This window comes from Chlorocebus sabaeus, chromosome 7 (genome assembly GCF_047675955.1).
Source record: "Chlorocebus sabaeus isolate Y175 chromosome 7, mChlSab1.0.hap1, whole genome shotgun sequence".
Lineage (NCBI taxonomy): Eukaryota > Metazoa > Chordata > Mammalia > Primates > Cercopithecidae > Chlorocebus > Chlorocebus sabaeus.
This window is the reverse complement of record NC_132910.1, coordinates 114,871,030-114,893,197: the sequence shown is the minus strand read 5'-3', so window position 1 is coordinate 114,893,197 and position 22,168 is coordinate 114,871,030. Positions and strand designations below refer to the sequence as shown.

The 22,168-nt window shown below is 32.5% G+C and overlaps 1 protein-coding gene across 8 annotated transcripts in view; it reads left to right on the top strand.

Moving 5' to 3' along the window:
* Positions 1–22,168, top strand: part of MARCHF1 (membrane associated ring-CH-type finger 1) — an 816,252-nt gene that overhangs the window by 248,858 nt on the left and 545,226 nt on the right. For 7 of the 8 annotated variants that reach the window (XM_073017705.1, XM_073017701.1, XM_073017704.1 and 4 more), the window contains exon 2: positions 12,959–13,033. The exons of the other annotated variant lie outside the window; for it this stretch is intronic. The gene's annotated coding sequence lies outside the window, so the exon portion shown is untranslated. The remainder of the gene's footprint in view (positions 1–12,958; positions 13,034–22,168) is intronic. 8 annotated transcript variants of the gene reach the window in all.

The window sequence follows — 22,168 nt, the reverse complement described above, 5'->3', positions numbered from 1 at the left end:
TCATATGCCTGTCATTTGTATGTCTTCTTTGGAGACATATCTAGTCCAATCTTTGGCCAGTTTTGATCAGATTATTACAAATGTTTTCCTATAGAGTTGATTGAGTTCCTTGTATATTCTGGTTATTAATCCTTTGTCAGATGCATAGTTTGCAAATATTTCCTCCCATTCTATGGATTGTCTCTTCACTTTGTTGATTGTTTCCTTTGCAATGTGGAAGCTTTTTAACTTGATGTGACCCCATTTGTCTATTTTTGCTTTGGTTGCCTATGCTAGTGAGGTATTGCTCAAGAAATCTTTGCCCAGATCAATGTCCTTGAGATTTTCCCCAATAGGAAACTATTATTTGATTTTTTGTATATGGCAAAAGCTAAGGGTCTAGTTTTGTTCTTCTGCATATGAATATCCGGTTTTTCTAGCACCACTTATTAAAAAGATTGTCTTTTCCTCAGTGTATGTTCTTGACATCTTTGTCAAAAACGAGTTCACGGTGGTGTGTAAATTTGTTTCTGCATGCCTTACTCTGTTCCATTGGTCTGTGTGTCTGTTTTTATGCTAGCACCATGTTGTTTGGTTACTATAGCTTTGCAGTACAATTTCAAATCAGGTAATGTGATTAAACCAGTTTTGTTCTTTTTGCTTAGGATGGCTTTGGGTATTCTGGGTCTTTTGTGGTTGCATATAAATTTTAGGATTTTTAAATTTTATTTCTGTGAATAATGACAGTGGTAGAGATTGCATTGAATCTGTAGATTGCTTTAGGTAGTACGGGCATTTTAACAATATTTATTTTTCTAATCTATACACGTGGAATATTTTTCCATCTTTTGGGGTCCTCTTCAACTTCTTTCCTCAGTGTTTTACAGGTTTCATTATAGAGGTCTTCTACTTATTTGGTTAATTCCTAGGTAATTAATTTTATGTGTGACTGTTGTTAATTGGATTACTTTTTAAAATTTCATTTTCACAGTATTCACTATTGGCATTTAGAAAGGCTATTGGTTTTTCTATGTTGATTTTGTATCCTGCAACTTTACTGAATTTGCTTACGAGTTCTGATAGCTTTCTTGTGGAGTCTTTAGGTTTTCCCAAATATAAGATCATATCACCTGAAAACAGGGATAATTTGACTTCTTCCTTTCCAGTTTGGATGCCCTTTATTTCTTTCTTGAAATTCTTGAATTTCTTGAATTGCTTTCTTGTCTGATTCCTCTCGCTAGGACTTCCAGTACTATGATGAATAACAGTGGTGACAACTGGCATCCTTACCATGTGCCAGATGTTGGAGGAAAGGCTTTCAGCTTTTCCCTGTTCAGTACCGTACTTGCTGTAGGTCTGTTGAAGAGGCTATGTTGTCTCTGGTATATGCCCTGGGGTTCATCGTCTCGCGCCAGGAAAATTTAGGACACAAACATATGCAAGAAGTTTAGGAGCAGAGATTAAATAGGCAGAAGTGAAGAGAAAGAGAAAGGGCTCTCTCTGTAGAGAAGGAGGGGTCTCCGAGTAGAAAAGACTGGCGGGAGGATGCGACAGGTTTTGTAGTCAGGTTTGAGGAAGCAGTGTCTGATTTATATAGGGCTCATAGATTGGTTCTATCAGTTATGATGTTTACATAGCGTGCGGGAAGGCTGCCCGCCCCGCCCTAATCTTATTATGCAAATGAACTTTCCAGTTGATCGGCACTACCTTGTCTGCTCTTTACTATACATGTGGCTGATAAAAAGAAGGAAAGATGGAGACGCCATCTTGAACATTATTGGCCCAAATGCCAATATCTATGTCTGCTGCTTGAATTTACAGGCCACTCTTCGTTAGAAAGGAAAATAAGTTGGGCTGCTTTTCATTAAAAGGAAAATCTTACTGGGGACTTCCATATCCTCACTATATGTCTAAGTGATTTTTTCTTAACTCTTGTATCACTGTCATAAATAACTTTTATTATGCTGAGGCACATTCCTTTTATCCCCAGTTTTTTTAGCATTCTTATTATGAAGAGATGTTGAATTTTATTAAATGCTTTTTCAGCATCGATTGAAATAATCATATGACTTTTGTCCTTCATTCTGTTGGCATGATATATCACATTGATTGATTTGTGTATGTTGAACCATACTTGCATCCCTGGGATAAATCCCACTTGGTCATGATGAATATCTTCCTAACGTATTGGTGATTTCAGTTTGCTGGTATTTTGTTAATGATTTTTGCATCAATATTCATCAGAGATATTGGCCTGTAGTTTCTTTCTTTCTTTTTTTTTTTTTAATGCGTCTTTGTCTAGTTTTGGTATCAGGATAATACTGATGTCATAGAATGAGTTTGGAAGTAATCTCTCCTCTAGTTTTTGAATAGCTGTAGTGGGGTTGATATTAGTTCTTTGAATTTTTGATAGAATTCAACAGTGAGGAGAACAGATCCTGCGCTTTTCTTTCTAGGAGACTTTTCACTAGAGTTTTGATCTTACTACTTGTTACTGGCATGATATGGTTTAGCTGTGTCTCCACCTGAATCTCATCTTTAATTGTGGTTCCCCAAATCCTCACATGTCATGGGAGGGACCTATTGGGAGGTAATTGAATCATAAGGGCTGATTCCCCCACTCTCATGATAGAGAGTGAGTTCTCATGAGATCTGATGGTTTTGTAAGGGGTTTTTCCCCCTTTGCTCAGCACATCTCTCTCCTGCTGCCTTGTGAAGAAGGACGTGTTTTCTTCACCTTCCACCATGGTTGTAAGTTTCCTGAGTCCTCTTTAGCTATGCAGAACTATCAGTCAATTAAACCTCTCTCCTTTATAAATTACCCAGTCTTGGGCAGTTCTTTAACGCAGCGTGAGAATGGAGAGTTCAGGTTTGTTCAGGTTTTGGATTTTTTCCTGGTTCAATCTTGGTAGGTTGTATGAATCTAGGAATTTGTCCATTTCTTCTAGAGTTTCCAATTTTTGGCAGATAACTGCTTATAGTAGACACAAATGATTCTTTGAGCTTCTGCAGTATCACTTGTAATATCTCCTTTTTTATTTCTAATTTTATTTCTATCTTGTCTCTTTTTTCTTCATCTGGCTAAAGGTTTGTAAATTTTTTTTTAGCTCTTCATAAAAACAACTTTTTGTTTCCTTGATATTTTTTATTTCTTTTATTTCAAACTTATTTATTTCTGTTCTGATCTTCATTATTTCTTTTCTTGTACTAATTTTGGGTTTGATTTGCTCTAGTTTTCTAGTTATTCAAGATGCATCATTAGATTATTTAAAGTTTTTTCTCTTTTTTGATCTAGGCACTTATAGCTATCAACTTCCCTCTTAGTACTGCTTTTGCTGTATCCCGTAGGTTTTTGTATGTTGTGTTTTCATTATCGCTTGTTTTAAGAAAATTTTTTGTTTCCTTCTTAATATCTTTGCTGACCCACTGGTCATTCAGGAGCACATTGTTTACTTTCCATGTATTTGCATCGTTTTCTAAATTCTTCCTGTTATTAATTTCTAGTTTTATTTGACTGTGGTAAAAGAGGATGCTTGATATTATTTCCATTTTTTTTTTTTTGGTATGTTTTAAGACTTGTTTTGTGACTTAATGTGTAGTCAGTCCTTAAGAATGATCCACGTGCTGAGGAAAAGAATGTGTATTCTGCAGTTCTTGGATGAAATGTTCTGTAAATATCTATTAGATCCATTTAGTCTATAGTACAGATTAAATCTGAGGTTTCTCTGTTGGTTTTCTATCTGGAAGATCTGTTCAATGCTGAAAGTGGATTGTTGGAGTTGCCAGCTATTAATGTATTGGGCCCTATCTCTCTCTTTAGCTCTAATAATATTTCCTTTATATATCTGGGTACTCCAGTGTTGGGTGCGTATATATTGAAAATTGTTGTATTCCCTTGCTGGCTTGACCACTTTGTCATTACATAGTGACCTTTTTTGTCTCTTCTTACAGTTTTGTCATGAAGTCTGTTCTGTCTAAGTGTAGCAACTCCTGCTCTCTTTTGGTTTCCATTGGCATAGAATATCTTTATCCCTTTATTTTCAGCTATGTGTGAGTTAAATTCTATTTGATAATATTTTATTTATGATTTTTCATAAATGAATACATATCAGGTTGATTTGTAGTTTTTTTATTAGTGCAGTTTAATCAAATTTAGTTATCTGTTATATATTCACTTCATAAAAATAACATATAAATGATCTTTTATGTGTTATCAGGGAAAATTTAAATATCATTGACATTATTAGGTCTATGAATAATTGATTGATTTCATTTGTGAAAAAATCTGAGTCTTATTCTTTTGTATGTGGTATTTATTTGATAACTTTTTATATTTTCTTTTTGAAAATTGACCCATTTTAAGCTTTTTTCTCTGCTAGGGACAGCTTTTGTAAATTGTATTTTTCTATAAAATTACCTACTTCAGCCTAAGTTTCAAATTTATTTGTATAAACTTGTTCAAAAAGTCTTAGGATTTTAAAAACATTATTAGTTTCAAAGATTCAAAGGTTATTCCACGTTCGTTAATTCTCAGTTGGTGTCATTTTGATTTATTTTATTTATTAGTTTGGCTCATGTTTTTATTAATTGTCACTAAACATAATTATTACTTAAAAATTTTTAACCTCAATTTTTGTGTTATCTTTACTTTTTATTTCTTTTGCTTTATTTTGGTTTACTATATCCCCTAAATTTTGATTTAATATTTGACTCATTTATTTTGATTTTTTCCATTTATATTGACCTTTGTACTTAAATATATGTATTTCTGTTGATTATTGCTTATACTATAATCCTATAGATTCTAACAGTCTAAATTTTCATTATCATCATTTTTGAGACATTTTAATTTTGATTTTAATTATCCCTTCAAATCTAGAATTGTACAAAAGAAATTTTTAAAATTTGGGGAAGAAAGCAACTTTAAAAAGCTTTGTATTAAGTTTTAGTTTTATTGCATTGTGACTGGTGAATACTGTGTGTCATTCATACTTTAGGATATTTACTAAGGGTTTTTCAGGGTCTAATGTGTAATCAATTCTTATTTATTTGAAGAAGATGTAACTTCTATTTTTGGTATGCAAAAAACCTTAATGATGTTATTTAGGTTATCTTTATCCTTATATATTTTAATACATTTTTCCCACTTGTGTCTTGGTGGGAGAGTCCTGTATTATGTTTTTTCAGTCAATTTATTCTCATATCTACTTGAGTTTGTAATTTTTATCAGTAGTTGTGGTGTTATATTATTTGGATACTTGTAACTCTTTTATCTTTATTGTGACTTTTTCTTTTAGCTTTGTAAGTGGTTGTTTGTTACCTGTTTTACGGTTTTTGGACCTGAATTTTACTTTCTTATTTCACAATTGAAAGCTACTATATTTGTTTGGCATTTAATTTGATTTGCATTTATTGTAATACCTTCACACATATTTATATTTTGCTTTTCTTAATATTGTTTAGCTATGTCTCTTGTGTTCAGAGTAGAATTGAATTTTATTTTGCAAAAAAAGATATATTAAACTCGACATTTATTTCATGGATATGATATATTTGGTCTGAGCTTTGTCTTATAAGCGTAAATGAATGTATTATATTACATATTACTGTTTTCTATATTAGATTTTCTCCTTGCTCTATTTTGTATTTCTTTTGATAAAATTTACCAAATTTTGCAGTTTATTTATATGTTTATATACATAATATCTTTATAAATATATACTTATATCTTTTCCACTTTCTTTTAACTTTGTATGTTTTTATCAGGAAATCTGTGATCAGTTTTAATTTTTTGTTAATCATTTCTTTTTGCTGTATGCCCATAAGATTTTTTGTAATCCTCAAAATCTAATGATTTTAATAGAATATTAAGTTCTGTCTTGGGGTTTACTGTTTTCCCAAGTACAAGTTGATGTTTTCCATATAAAAAGAATTTGTTTTTAGTTTCTGGAATATTTGACTGAAATATTTATTTAAAATATTATGTCTTTTCTGTTGTTTGTTTTTTTGTTAGTGACTTTTTGAGTGACTTCGATTATATTCATTTTGGGTTGTTTGTTCCTTTTTATCTTTTTTCTTAAACTTTCTTTTTCTGTACTTACAATTATGAGCACTAATTGATGTTATCCATTTTCTATCATTAATAAAAATCACTTCACTGATTTCACTTATATGTTTTTAAATTTACCTCTGAATAGACTTATAACTATCAATGCTGATTTTTTTATTTGTTTTTTTGAGATGGAGTCTTGCTCTGTCACCCGGGCTGGAGGGCAGTGGTGGATCTCATCTCACTGCAACCTCTACCTCCCAGGTTGAAGTGATTCTCCTGCCTCAGCCTCCTGAGTAGCTGAGATTACAGGTGCCCACCACTATGTCCACCTAGTTTTTGTATTTTTAGTAGAGATGGAGTTTCTCCACATTGGCCAGGCTAGTCTTAAACTCCTGGCCTCCAGTGATCCGCCTGCCTCGGCCTCCCAAAGTGCTGGGGTTACCGATGTGAGCCACTGCGCCTGGCTTCAGTGTTGATTTTAAACGTTTATTTACATTTTCATTCACATGTTGTTGAATGTTTTATAATAATTATCTCACAATTATGCTATGGAATATGGATGGTTTTATTTGATATTCTTATTGATCTTTGTTCATTGGAAAGAGATTCAGGTTTAAGTCACTGAAATTTTGTTATGGAAATCAGAAATCTGTAACTCAATTATATATGACAGCCTCAGTGCTTACATGTTCTAGATTGAATTTTCTACATTAAAGGTTGATACATTTGATAGTCTTTTTACAGACAGCTGTTTCTCATAATTTCAGTATTGAGAAGGTATATTATATTTGGCAAGTGATACTGAAGACATTTGAGTACATTCTGAGAAACACTTTTGAAGTATTTGGTAAATTACTACTGTAAATATTTTACAGAACTTCAGTAAGTGTCATGCTAGATTTTTAAAAAATCACTTAATGTTTTTAGTTCCTGATTGGCTGATTTCTCATTAATACATATTTTTATAAACTTTAGTAAATATCAATTGGGTGTTTTACATAGCTTCCTTTATAGTCACCAAATTGAATGCATCATACTGAAACTTGCTATGCATACTGTGTCTATGGACAGAAGTTTCGGCATCACCTAGAAACTTACTAGAAATGCAGAATTTACAGCCCAATTCAGATCTAATGAGGCCAAATTCACCTTTTAAAATGTTCCTAGATAACTTGTGTTTCCATTAAAAAAGGATAAGCCTTGACCTAAAATAAGAAGAAAATTATCTTTTATTATTACAAAAATTTATATTAAAGCAGAAATTATTCTATTGTTTATTTACTTATTTATTTTATTTATTTATTTTTTCAAGATTGCGTCTCACTCTATCACCCAGGCTGGAATGCAGTGGTGCGAGCTTGGCTCACTGCAACCTCTGCCATCCAGCTTCAAGCGATTCTCCTGTCTCAGCCTCCCAAGTAGCTGGGATTACAGGCATGTGCCACCATGCCTGGCTAATTTGTGTATTTTTAGTAGAGATGAGGTTTCACCTTGTTGGCCAGGCTGTTTTCGAACCCCTGACCTCAAGTGATCCACCTGCCTTGGCCTCCCAAAGTGCTGGCATTACAGGCATGAGCCAGCATGCCCAGCCTATTCTATTATTTAAAAGAGACATTGATTTGGCATATTTATATGGATTTTAACTTTGTATAAAAGATGGTAACAACGGAATTCATAGTCAATTACGTCTTCTTAGTTTTGGCATTTTCTACTTGGGATAAGTTAGCATCAGTGTCAAGAGATCTAGCCCGTTCTTGCTTTTATTTTTCCTAATAAATTTAAAGGGTATGCATACATACACACACATTTGGTTCTCATGTATATTTTTCTCTACAACAGTGTTGTCTGATAGCACTTTCTGGAAATGCTTTCTATGTATGGTATTCAGGATGATAGCTACTAGCCACATGTGACTGAGTACTTGTAATTATTAAGAAGTTGAGAATTTAAACTTTGATTTAATTTTAACTACTTAAATTTAAATTTACATGTGACTAGTGGCTACTGTAATAGACAACAAAACTCTTGTAACAGAGACTAGAGACTATGGCCTGCTTTTATATGGCCCTTGAGCTAACAATGATTTTTCTGTTTTTAAAGGATTGTAAACACACACATACACAAGCACACACTTGTGCACATAAACACATGCAAATGAAAAAGAATATTAAGTGCAATGGAGTGGCCCACAAATCCTAAAATAGTTTTTTGCCCTCTATGAAAAAGTTTACAGACTCCTGTCCTAAAATGTTAATTTTATTTAGTACAGCATGCATAGTTAGGAAATAAATTTAAAAGCAGTTATTTTTGAAAGTATGCTATTTTCTAGCATTCTAGAATTTATACATTTATTATGATGATGGGTTACTATTAAGAAATTTGTAAACGTTTTACATGACAGTTTTGAGATTTTGGAGATACGAAGGCCTTAATTTAACTTTCCCATTAACTATTGATAATGCTTTATTTCATGTTTATGGTTGATAAATTATCAATATCATCTAAATTTTGATGAACTAAAGATACGTTATTTAGATTTTAAACCTTACAAAAAAAGATCAGTGATAGCCAAAGACAGTTTTTCTCTATTCTAAAGTATTCGTAATTAGAGATGGGAGAGCAAATTTTCAAATGTGGAATTCCTTAGAATTGTCTTTTATGTACCTTCTACTGAAGTCTTTTGCTTTCTGTGTACATCTGTGGGAACTATGGCATCTTCCAAATCTTTTAATTATTTTATTCCTAGATTTTGAATTTTAAGAATCCATAAAAATTGTATCTTATTGTTTCATCTCCTGGAAAATTTTCTCCAAAATATTTATTTTAAGGTATTGAAAATTTTGAGTTATCAAATTCACAATATTTATAATTTGTTATACCAAACTTACTCCATGAACTGTATCCAAAATAATTTGAATAACATTTAGCATTTCTTTTATTGAAAATGACTTGACTCATTTCTGCAATGTCTCTTCAGTTTTGTATATAGTTTCTTAAATGATGTGTCATATTACTTGATGCCAATGTTTGTAGTCTGAATAAATATTCTTTCACAATATTATCAAGTTTTACTGTGGTCTCTGCCAAATGCAGAAAATTTCCATTATCACTCTCATAAACTTTCTTGGATGATCTTCTGAACACATTTGCCTTGCCAAAATCAAAATTATGTATATCATATATTCAACAACAACATGCCATATCTTCATTTAGTCTCTATTCTTCAACAAAAGTAGTTACTGATTTTTCCAAATTAGATTTTCATTGTAAATATCTAACACTGTGATTGCTGTCCCGTTTATTGTATTCATGTTTCCTCATTGCTCATGACTGATTATTGTCCATTCTTAAGTAATGGTTGATGTTTTTTATCCCTGAAGAAATTGAAAAGAAATATAAGACCCTTTGCATGTAGTAACCAGAGCATATGAGTTTTTTTATCTGAAAAATATCAGAATAAAATAACTACCCTCAAACTTCCTTCCTGCTCTGTCTTTTGTAAATTTAAACTTTCTTATGTAAGTTGCAAAATCTTCAGCAAGAGTGGCTCATTGCTGAATATTTAAAAACATGTCCACCTTCTGAGATTGTAAGGGAACGCATTTCATTTGATGATTCTTCAGAATTTGTTTTTGTCTGCTAGATTTTCTTGAAGGTCAGTAGTCGTTGACATGGCAGTGGGAGATAATTTCATCTGCCGTTCCATCAGTGAAGATTTGTACTATATTCTGTTAAAGTTAATAGCTCTGAAGTCTTTTCCTCTGCCTTTTTTTTTTTTTTTTTTGGTAATTCACTCTGAATTCTCCAAAATTTTTGCAATGTTCCAAACGTTTTATTGTGTGTGTGTAGTTTACCATTATTTTTTTGTCTCAATACTATTTATCATAATAAAATAAGCTGTTTCAATAATTATCTTCTGACAGTTTCATTGTAAATCTTATTGAACTTATAGTACTTAGGAAAAATAGCAAAATATAACATAATAACACATAATACTTTTATACTGGGAAAAAGCAAATTTTAGCACAGCATTTAATTTTATACTGATTAAATTTCTGCACTAAATATTAACAATTCCTGTCATTTAAAGAATGGATCATTATATAAAAGTCGTTAAGCCTTCATTAATACTTAGTTTTGAATTATTAATGGGTAATTGCTAATTGCATTTATGTAATTTGTATCATACTGGAAGCATCTTTTACTTAAACAGGGAACTCAGAAAAACCTTAATGTTACAATAAACAATAAGAAAATAATGTGAATTGCAATAAAAATATATTAAATATAACCAGTGCATTAAGTTCAATGAGAGATGTTTTTATTTTTATGAATATATATACATATATGTGTACATACATATAACAACAGATTGGTTGATTGGTTAATCATTTGATTTATTGATATATGGATAGATAAATTGACTGCCAGGTAGATAAACATATTTTTTGAAGCTCAGCTACTTGTTCAGAAGCCAAGGTTATCATATATGTTATTAAATCAACACTGGTTTTCGATTCACAAATATTTAGTTTACCAACTTGTCCCTCCTTTATAAGCCCCAGCGGAATAATGTATAATGACCCTATTATAATGGAATACTTTATCCCCTCTACTGGAAAGTTTGTTTTAATAAATATGCAAGTCTCCTACTTTGGGGTTAAACAGTTATGGTTTTTATATAAAAATTAAAATGATGTTTAAAATGAGTGGATCACCCTGAGAAGTGTTATGCTCGATTTGAATAACCAAAGCAGTCCAATATTTCACTTTTTACTTACATTCTTGTTCTTTCCAAAAGAATATGCAATGAGTCAAGGGAGATTGTGTTGAAAGATAAATCTCATGTTTAATGGTTATGCACCATCTGTTGCTTCAATTTTGACATCCCCGCTACCCCTCCCTGAATAATTTATTTCTGGGATAGATGTACCTATACAATTATTTATTAGATTTTTCTCATGATTCACCTAAGTCATTCATACAAAGAGATTTTTGGCACCTATCTCACCAAATGCCCAAATATGTAAGAACGCCAGTGCTGACCACAGTTTAGAGGTCCCTCTTTCACAATATACATAAGTATGCATCTTTCTTTCCTCTTTCTCTTTATCTCTCCTTCCCTCTCTCTTTTCCTTTCTTTCTCTCTTTCTTTATTGTCTTTCATGCCATATTACACAAAAGGATGTAAATGTTAGAAAGGTACCTATGTAGAGAGAAAGCATCAAGTTATTAAGCTTTCAAAAGGCCATGTGGGGAACCTAAAATCATGAAGCAGTAGAATACATAATCCTAATCTCTTTCATCCAACCAATGACAACATAATGTTTGGAGTTTGTTGTTCCTGTTTGTTTTCATTATGCTAATGCACTCAATGATATTTCATAATACTTTGTATTTGGAACTTGGATTTTAATATATAAATTTCATTAAACTATGTAATATGTAAAAAGAAAATCCACTGCAATAGAGAATGTTCCAAGTTATTCAGCTTAAATAAGCAAAACTGCAGGTAGCCACAGTTAAAGCTGGAAGACAGTGGCCTCACTATCCTGAGCCAAGGAAATATATCATTCTTTAATTTGTCAAATTTATTTGCAATTGTTTAATGGGTATTTGATTGGTAATATCTTATTTTCAGAATTTGAAAATACATAATTTGTTCAAAAATTATACTACATAATTTATTTAAAAACAGTGGAAATGGAAATAATAACAATGACCCATTTAAAATTGAGTTGATAATCATCTAAAAATTAATGGAAATTTTTAAGGTTCTATGCAATGTATTCTTTTCTTGTAGAAATATTTTGTTGTTTTTGTTGTTTCTCTAACTGATCTGATTTTTAATGTGTTGTATACAGTTTTAATTTAGTTTTCTTACCTTATGTGATTACAGTGTGTTCCCAGTGTCAGCAGTTGACTTTTATATATCAACTTATTAATTCTATAAGCAAGCTCATTTTAAATAACTATTATACAATTTGTGCTTTAATGCTATGTACATTGACTTCATAAACAGATACAACTCTGATATGAAAATGTCATATTTTCTCTGCAACTACAATGCTACTGTATACATTCTTTGAAAAAATGATCAATAATATCCCCTATTACTTTAGTTTGTTAAGATACCTTCTTGTGATCATCCTACATACAAAAAAAAGAATATAGAGAGATTATAAGATATAGATACAAGCTCATTATACACACAATTGTATCCTTAGCCCTTTCAACTAAACAAAGGCAATTTAGTGTTGTAGCCACGTATGTCTTCTATTGGAGTGGATCCTAAAACAAGAGATAAAATAGTTGGCGTTGTTTTATACAGAGGGATAATAGAGGTAGTGAAGTACATGACTTGCGGATATTTCCCCCTGATGTACTGCTTAGATTTCATAAGGATCCAAAAGTGAAACTGTTGCTGATCCTTCAATCACCTCATCCTTTTATTCATCCTCATTATGTTCAAAACATTGAGGCAAATTCAGACTGTATTTTTATCAAACAACTGGATCAAGTTGAAACCAGATATTCTAGTTTGACTTTTAAAATTTTGCCTCTGTCTTTGGAGAGGTTCCTGAGTGTCTTACATTGTTTGGCAGCACATAAATGGCACAAACAACCCTTCTTATCTTATGTCAGAAGAGATTATTTTGAAATTCTCTATTAGAAAATAAAACTTCAGTTTATTTCTTATTATGAAGTATGTAGATATTTCGTAACCATATAGAAATCTATGTAAATTCTTTCACATGATCTGAATATTGGCAGAAATGAAATTAAGAACAATATTATATTATATTTTAAAGCCTACTTATATAGGCCCCAAATTTCTACAACATTTGTGTGATCTTTCCATTAAAAAACCATAGTTTCCTTATGGTTATTTTTAAGCTTGGCCTTAACATTAATTTTTGTTTTCAGGAAATGTACCCCAAAAGAACTCTGAGAGATTATACTCAACTGTCCTGCTGTGATTAAACAAGACTGCTGTATTTTGTAAGTTCATCTATTTTTATCTTTATTCTTTAAATAAAGAACACTTTCTGCTGCAGAAAATCCCTTTTCTCATTTGGAATTAGAGTCTAATTTTGTTTTAATGGAAGGCTTAATTGATTTTATTTTTTTCAAACTTTGTTTTATCTTAGTTTTATTCAGTTTCAATGAACAATGAAATATTTCTTTTTTAGATTAATTCTGTTTCCTTGTATCTATTGGGCAATATTTTAATGGCTTGTGATATGAATCTTATCGTTTGGTAAAAGGGCAGTGCTATCAGTAATGCTGACTTGACCTTGGCAAATATATTGGTAATTTTAGTACCTCCATTTCAGTGAACAAATACATTTGATTTTACCAGTGGAAACTGGCTTTATGAAAGTAGCTAAATACTGACCATCTTTAGGATACAGAGTAATTTTATCTTGTTACTAATACTTAGATTATACATTCAAGGATTATCATATTCATCATGATGAGATATGCACTATATGATTTCGATGTATTAAGATATAACTCTTTTTTGCACTATAAGATTTAGATGGATTAGAATATAACACTTATTTATTTCGCATGACCCAGAGCAACCAAAGGCTATTGTGTAGAAAATCATGAATGACATTAAATTGAATGTTTCCTAAACGTTCAAATTTATAATCCTTCTCAGTATCTCAAAGTTGAAATTTTGCTATTTCAGTTTCTGAAACACAATATAAAGCAAATAGATTTTCCCCTCCTTTACAAACTGCCTTCTGATATTGAGATAAAATAGTCCCTTTGCCCATAAGTAGTTTTCTATGACAGAGGCAGTAGGTTAAGAGACCTGTATTACAGATTATTTATTTTGACATTTGCAGCTTTTTTTTTTTTTTTTTTTTTTTTTTTTTAATTTTCATTCAAGCAGATTTTTTTCACAACAGAAAAAAAAACATGGCTGTATCCCCTTTTAGCAAATGAATGGAGGGATCGACTAGATGGAAAAAAGAGTCTAAATTTCTGAATTCAGTGGCATAATAGTCATTACAAGTGCCCTTCATCAGGGAATTTTTATTATCCCAGTATTTTAAACAACTTAAGTGCTGCGTATGGTAACATAAAGAACACACTTAAGAGTTAGAACAGATTTTAGAAACTTTTCCAGTAATTCCAACGGCATAAATTAGTTCAAAAATATCTTGAAATTGGTGAAGAATCACATAAAAAGGGAAAACTTTGGAAACACAAATTTTAACATATATTGTGAAGCAAAAATAAAGATTATGTAGGAGATTTACAAAAAATAATTATCTTGGCCGGGCACAGTGGCTCACGCCTGTAATCCCAGCACTTTGGGAGGCCAAGGCGGGCGGATCACGCGATCAGGAGATCGAGACCATCCTGGCTAACACGGTGAAACCCCGACTCTACTAAAAATACAAAAAATTAGCTGGGCATGGTTGTGGGCACCTGTAGTCCCAGCTACTCGGGAGGCTGAGGCAGGAGAATGGCGTGAACCCGGGAGGCGGAGCTTGCAGTGAGCCGAGATTACGCCACGGCACTCCAGTCTGGGCCACAGAGCGAGACTCCATTTCAAAATCATAATAATAATAATAATAATAATAATAATAATAATATCTTAAACTTAAATGGTGCCCCAGTGGTTTCATTTTGTTTCAAATTCTATCCATTTACATTATTATTTTTCCCCAAGGAAATAATCGAGTTTTTCCCCTAAAAAGAAACCTCATTTAATAAAAATAATCAATTCTCAATTTTTAAAATAAGTAATCATTTAGCTACCTATGTATGTATATATCTCTTCAATTCCAATAGGTTTTTTAAAATTTTCAAATAACAACATTAAAACTTTCAACAATTTTACATTAATAGGAAACTTCTGTTGAATGTGTCCATATATCAGCTCCTAAGTGTGAACAATGGCAAAGAGATTTGGTGTTGCATATGACCTGTGCAGTTCCAAAAATAGAAAAAATTTTCTATTTCTTTTTTTTTTTTTTTTTTTTTTTGCTTTTACTTTAGGTTCAGGGGTACGTGTGAAGGTTTGTTACGTAGGTAAACTCTTGTCACAGGGATTTGTTGTATAGATCATTAGGATTTCACAACAAGTCTTCTGTTTCTTCTTTACTACATTCACTCTCTATAGGTCTGAGAAACCCAAGTTGGGTATCATAGAGGTGTTATTAGAGCTTAGATTTGTAAAATCCAGGAACGATTTTTAAAAGTCAAGAAGTGTTTTCTTGCTTTGGTCACACTCTTCTTGATTACTCTGAATGCTTATGGTTGAGTCAGCTAATGAAGAATCTGGAATATGTGGGAAAGGTGCAAGGATAAATACAAATTATGATGAAGAATTCTCAGTAATCATGTCTCTGATAAAAAATTTAAGGAAATAGAATACTTGCATTTGAAAAGGAAAACATAGTGAGATAATTATTCTTCTTCATGTACTGTATATGAAGAGATCTTATAGAAAAGGTGGCCAATTCTTCATTTTGTAATTATTTTTTAAAACGTATAGTAAACCTGGACTGTTATTAGTGTAGATTTTCAAGCTGTGAGAGTTTTTAAGCACAGGAATAACTGAAGATAGCACTTTGAAAATTCCTTCTTTTGAGAAACTTTAAAGTAAAATAGATCTTATCTTGGACTGTCTGGGGGACGAAAGTGCTCATTAATCCAACATGAAATCTTTTAAACCTAGGATTATATGATCAGAAATTAGTTACTGTTTTACATTCTGTAAATAGGTCATTAGCTTTATGCCTTCAATCAACAGTGGCTTTGCTTTTCTGGAACCATACAGAGGAGAGAGTAACTGGTTTAACAAAACATCTCACCCTCAACAATGGTCCCAGTCTAATAATTGTCCAGTTTTTGATGGAGAATTAGTACAGTTCTCTCTAAAGGTTTAAGAGATGATCAAAATAGACCCCCTGCTTTTGGAATGGGAATTGCTCTGGGAGCTGAACTAATTTCCTCTGGCTAGAATAGATTTAAACACATGTTTTAACAAACACGTTTTAAAAATCACAACTATCATATGCAGCCTATTATTTCCATTCTCTTAAGAGAGGATTATACTTCATAAGGTAATACCTATAAAAAGAGACTATTTTTCTTGTATTTTAAATAAGCAATTTTAGCTTAGAAATAATTCTACTTTCTGGTGATAATGCTAGTTATTTTATAGACTTTGTTTTTTCAGAAACTTTGTAGAGATAAAATTAACATTATATTTTTCCAAGTTTTTTTTTTTTTAATTTAAGAAATTCAATCAAATGAATATTTCTGCCAAAAACTGTGAGGAATAGAAGTGTAAAATATGACCACTGCCTCTAAATTGCTGTAATCTCATTGTGGAGAAAATTCATTTATATAAAAATTAAATGTGGGATTGCAGTTAGTTATAAGTGCAGACTATGTTATAAGTCTTGCTCTTTCACAACACCTTAAACTGATCCTTTGCATGTCATGTGTTTATTCAAAGGAATGTAGAAAAAAAAAATCAATGAATGAATGAAATGCTGCAGTTATTCAGAGAATAATGCGATTAAATTTTGAACATAACATACAGATAAAGCTTAGTAAAAAAATTGTTATTACAAATAGAATAAAATAAAAACAGCAGGCTTGACTTAGGAATTTACTTAGTATCGGGGGAATCTGCCCCCAGTATTTCAACATAGGTTCTTTCTATTTTCCCTAAGTGTCAGCCAGCTGAGAAATAGAAAGAGTACAAAGAGAGAAATTTTACAACTGAGCCTCTGGGGGTGACATCACATATCAGTAGTACCGTGATGCTCACCTGAGCTGCAAAACCAGCAGGTTTCTATTAAGGACTTGAAAAGGGGAAGGGGGTGTACGAACAGGGAGTAGGTCACAAAGATCACATGCTTCAAAGGGCAAAAAAGAAGAAAAAAGATCACATGCTTCTGAAGCCAATAAAGATCACAAGGCAAAGGGCAAAGCAAAGATCACAAGGCAAAGGGCAAAATAAAAAACTCCTGATAAGGGTCTGTGTTCAGCTGTGCACATATTATCTTGATAAACATCTTAAACCACAGAAAACAGGATTCAAGAGGAGAGAAATGGTCTGACCTCAACTTCACCAGGGTGGGTTTTTTCCCCCCACCCTAATAAGCCTGAGGGTACTGCAGGAGACAAGGGCATATTTCAGTCCATATCTCAACCTCATAAGACAGACACTCTCAGAGCGGCCATTTATATACCTCCCACCAAGGAATACATTCCTTCCCCAGGGTATTAATTATTAATATCCCTTGCTGGGAAAAGAATTCAGTGATATCTTCCTTACTTGCACGTCTATTTATAGGCTCTCTGCAAGAAGAAAAATATGGCTCTATTCTGCCCGACCCCACAGGCAGTCAGACCTTATGGTTGTCTTCCCTTGTTCCCTGAAAATTGCTGTTATTCTGTTCTTTTTCAATGTGCACTGATTTCATATTGTTCAAACAAACGTTTCACAATCAATTTGTACAATAGTGGTCCTGGGGTGACGTACATTCTCAGCTTACGTAGATAACAGGATTAAGAGATTAAAGTAAAGAGAGGCATAAGAAATTATAAAAGTATTAATTTTGGGAACTGATAAATGTCCATATTAAAATGTAATCTTCACAATTTATGTTCAGAATTACAGTAAAGACAGGCATAAGAAATTATAAAAGTATTAATTTTGGGAACTGATAAATGTCCATGAAATCTTCACAATTTATGTTTCTCTGCTGTGGCTCCAGCTGGTCCCTTCATTTGGGGTCCCTGACTTCCACAACAACTTTGTGTATAATGTTACATATCTGCTTTAAAGGTATTTAAATCCTCATCAGAGAGATTTTTATTAATAGTGGGGAGCAATGCTAAGGAGATAAGGTTGCTTTAAGCCACAAAAAGTCTTAATTCCATGTTAGGCAGCCTACACTTTGTTCAGTGGTAGAGATATTAACAAGAGAGTTTGATGAAATGGTATTCTATCACTTTCTGAAAAATTGATGTAAGAAAAAACGGTAAGAGAAATCAAAGATTATGTCAAATTTCAGACTCTGAATAACTGGAAAAATATGTAGTGAACCGATGTGTGGAAACATAAAAATTAAGAAAGAGGATGGAGGAGGTGGAGGGGGTAGTTTGTGTGAATGAATCATGGAGTGATATTTTCCAATTTTTGAAATATCCTGAACTTATTTTCCATGGCTTCCCATTTTACAACTTTTAATCTCAAACCTATTCTCTTTTTTTGTATTATTGACATTTTGATAGTAAAACAAATGGTTCATTTGTATTCTTTTTCTTTTTATGCTGTTACTGCACTTCTAGATTATCTAAAAGTGAATTTTTAGGTGAATAAACAGGAGTCTTGGAATGTTGAGAGAAATAGAAATTAATATCTCAGGTCAGGCATGGTGGCTCATGCCTATAAACGGAGCACTTTGAGCGGCAGAGATGGGTGGATTATTTGAGCCCAGGAGTTCGATACCAGCCTGGGCAACGTGGTGAAACCCTTTTTCTACTAAAGATACAAAAATTAGCAGAGCATGGTGGTGCTTGCCTGTAGTTTCAGCTGCTTGGGATGCAGAGTGGGGAGGACTGCTTGAGCCCAAGATGCAGTGTTTGCAGTGAGACAAGATTAAACTACTGCACTCTAATCTGAACAACAGAGTGAGACTCTGTCTTAAAAGTTAATAAGAAAAGAAATTAATATCCCATAACCTATTTTAGACCTGTTTTACCATTATGTCTTTTCAATATATCGTTATATATGTTTAATGTTGTTAAATATTCAATTTTAAAATTGTGGTGATTGATAACAAAAATGTATACTGTGAGTCAAAAACCACTGATATGTGACAAATGGCACTAACTAGGGAAGTACAAAATTAGATAATTGTTCTATCAAAATAAAGCAAACGTGTTGGAGAGAGCTATAGCATTTCAGCACATAGCTTTTTATTTGTTGTACTCTCCTTGTCTAAAAGAAAGGATAGCAGTTCATCAAGAGAAATATTTTTTCCCTTAAGTTTTATGAAGATGCTGATGCATTTAAACAACATGATAGCCTGTATTCTCAATACAACTTTGTAAACTATAGGAATGGTCCTCTGCATATGGTTGTTTCTTGTATCAGCCTTTGATAGACACCTTGAACAAAATTTAAATGCAATTACTCTGGGAACCAAAGTGATTATGACAGCATTCTGATTATCTGGAAACACAGGGAAAAAGTCTGAAGAGTCTTAAGGAGTAAATGGTTGGCAGCTTATTCCTTAGACAATTATCTTGAATATCAACTGCCTCCAGCAGGCTTAAAATAGGAGTTTTAGGGCAGACAACTCATAAATGAGGTTTTAATGAGAATGTGAAAGGCAGGCATTTTTCATTCATGACTGAAAAAGCACCTCTATGCTGTAGATATCAACCATGTTGAAAACAAAGTCATTTCATTGTGAAAGTTGAAGGTTATGCCTTTGTTTGTTTAGGCAACACATATTCTTATTTAGCCTGGATTGCTGGTAATTCTACTTATCACCAGAAGTTGAGGTACCTGTGTGCAGGATTAAATTTTGTTTTTGTCAGGAAGGAACTCTAAATGTTTAAATGAATGCTAAAAGGCTATCTAAAAGTTGGATATGTCTATGAGAAGATTTGGACAGGTCTTGGAGATATACCACATACCATCAGAAGTAAAACCTTGAGTTGACTCTCTTAATTAGTTTGATACTTCATTGTAATTAATCTGCCAGGTGAATATGGTTACTAAATAGATTTATGCAAAATGTGCACATTTCTCTTGCTACTGTTTTAACCTATGTTCTATACTTGGTAGTTATAAAAGTTTCGTTATTTGGAATAAAGTTCTTAACCCCTCTAAAGAGGAAATGTTTGCTATTAACATGAGTTTGAATGAATAAGTGTAAAAATTAGAAGTCTTTAAAAGGAAAATTCAGTTTCTTTTCAGTTGGAGAGATTCCTGTATGGAATAGAGATCAATACAGAGACCATCAGTTGGCAAAATGACAGAATATTATTTATTCCTTCTCATGAACTGTGGCAGTTTTCTTTCCTGATTAGAAGAGATATACTTATTTCTTCTTCCTTGTTCATAATTATTATCACTTGCAACTTTCGCATCTGTAATAGAAAATATAACAAAATTTAAAAGTATTAGGTTCTCAATTTTCACAGCTTTTAAAAGCATTTATACATATATTTTTGATATTATGACCTCAGAGAACAATATTAACAAAATTTTCTTTTTAATCATATATTTTAAAAGGTTTTTTTAAAGGTGACGAACTCTCATTTGTTTTTCCAGCATAATTAACAACTGTGACTTTCTATTTCATTTGTTTTAACATTTGCACTAGTGAATTCACCTTTTGTCCTGCTTTGAATTTGATATTGAAAAGAAGTTTTATGCTTCATTGCTTTCTAATATGCCTCAGGTAATCAGTCCTGTTACAGTAGCTTATATAATACTTATCTGAGGCAACAAAGGAGACTTTTCTAGGAAATAGAGTTTATCTCCAACTGATTTTTATTTCAGTGAGGTCATTATCAATATAATGGAAGATGTTTTGACAAAGAAATCTGTACAATTATAGAAAATGAAGAAGTATATAGATAGACAGACATAGTATTTTCCCACATAACCTTAAATCTTTGTAACCTTGAAAGTGCTCTTATTAAATAAGTGAAAATAACTCTCACAACTTTACATGGTAGCATGATTGCACATAAATATCAATCTGCTGAAATATCCTGACTTTTCCATATTGTATCCCATTTTTGACATTCTCTGGGTCTCCTGTGGATTAAGCACCCCATACAAGTCAGACTGGTTATTTATGCAGCTGAGAAAACCAATTTCAATCATCCTGTTAAATTTTGCAGAGATTGTGAATCAAAACATTTTGATGATAACATGCACATGCATTTAACTGAGGTTCAATGATTTTCCACACAAATTCAACATTAACTGTATTTGAAATAATAAATCTGCAAAAGGTAATCTTTTCTGCTTTGCAATGGTGACAAAAATTAAATGTTTTTTAGAGTCAACGGGGGAAAAATTGGAGCATTTACATGACCCTTTTCTAAATTAGCATGAGCAGTTCCTCCATATTTTTAATCTAAAGGCAAGACAGTCATGTGTCTAAATGCATTACCAGTCATGTTGTTGGTCAGACAAGAGTTATGAATATAGATGATCGGCCCTTTAACCATTGCATAAAGACAGCCAAAATAACTTTCACATCACATTCAGGGCTCCTTGATCTGAGCACATCTCTCTTCTGTGACTGAATAGATCATGAAAAGATCTTCATTCTTTCTTAAGATAGTTGAGAATACATACCAATTTATTGGTGATGCTGCTGTATCACTTGCATTGTGACACACAAATCACACAGAGTTTTTAAAATACCAATCCTAGAATAAGACTGAAGTGTAAGGCTGAATGTCACAGCATGAAATAAGACTGAAGTACACCATGAACTCAACTAGAGTAGAATTAAACTATCTCCTTGAATTGAATCATGACATTTTAGGGCTCCTCTTCAATAATTCCTCTTGTCTTTCAAAGCGAACACTTTCCAGTGATCTTGAATTTTTTGTTCTCTATTTCAGGGTTGTCTTCCCAACATACCTGTCCTGGAACCATTAGATTTAGGAAAAGCTAAACAAATATAGTGAAGTTAACCTACATATATTTGCATAACCAGAAAATACCAGCCAACAATTACTTTAAAAATTAGAATAAACCTAGAATAAACATTAGCTAATGTCATAGCCTTATGATTAGTATTATGATAACCTGAAATTTTGTTTTAGATGGGTGTGAAGTGGGAAAGAGCAAGTGGTAAGCTGCAAGCATGAGCTGAAATGAACCAAATGGGTTGTAACTCATGTCAGCTCTCACTTATCACTGCTTTCTACCTTGATTATGGAGCTGTCCCACGGTAGAATCTAGTGCCCATGATCACAGAGCTAAACACTTGTCTAGCCAGGAGAAGCTGAAGGGGTCACAGGAAATGGTGTAATAGTGGCAAGTCCAGGTTCTGTGTCACATCATGAAGCCAGCCAGAAGATAAACTGCGAAGGTATGACCTACACAGGCAG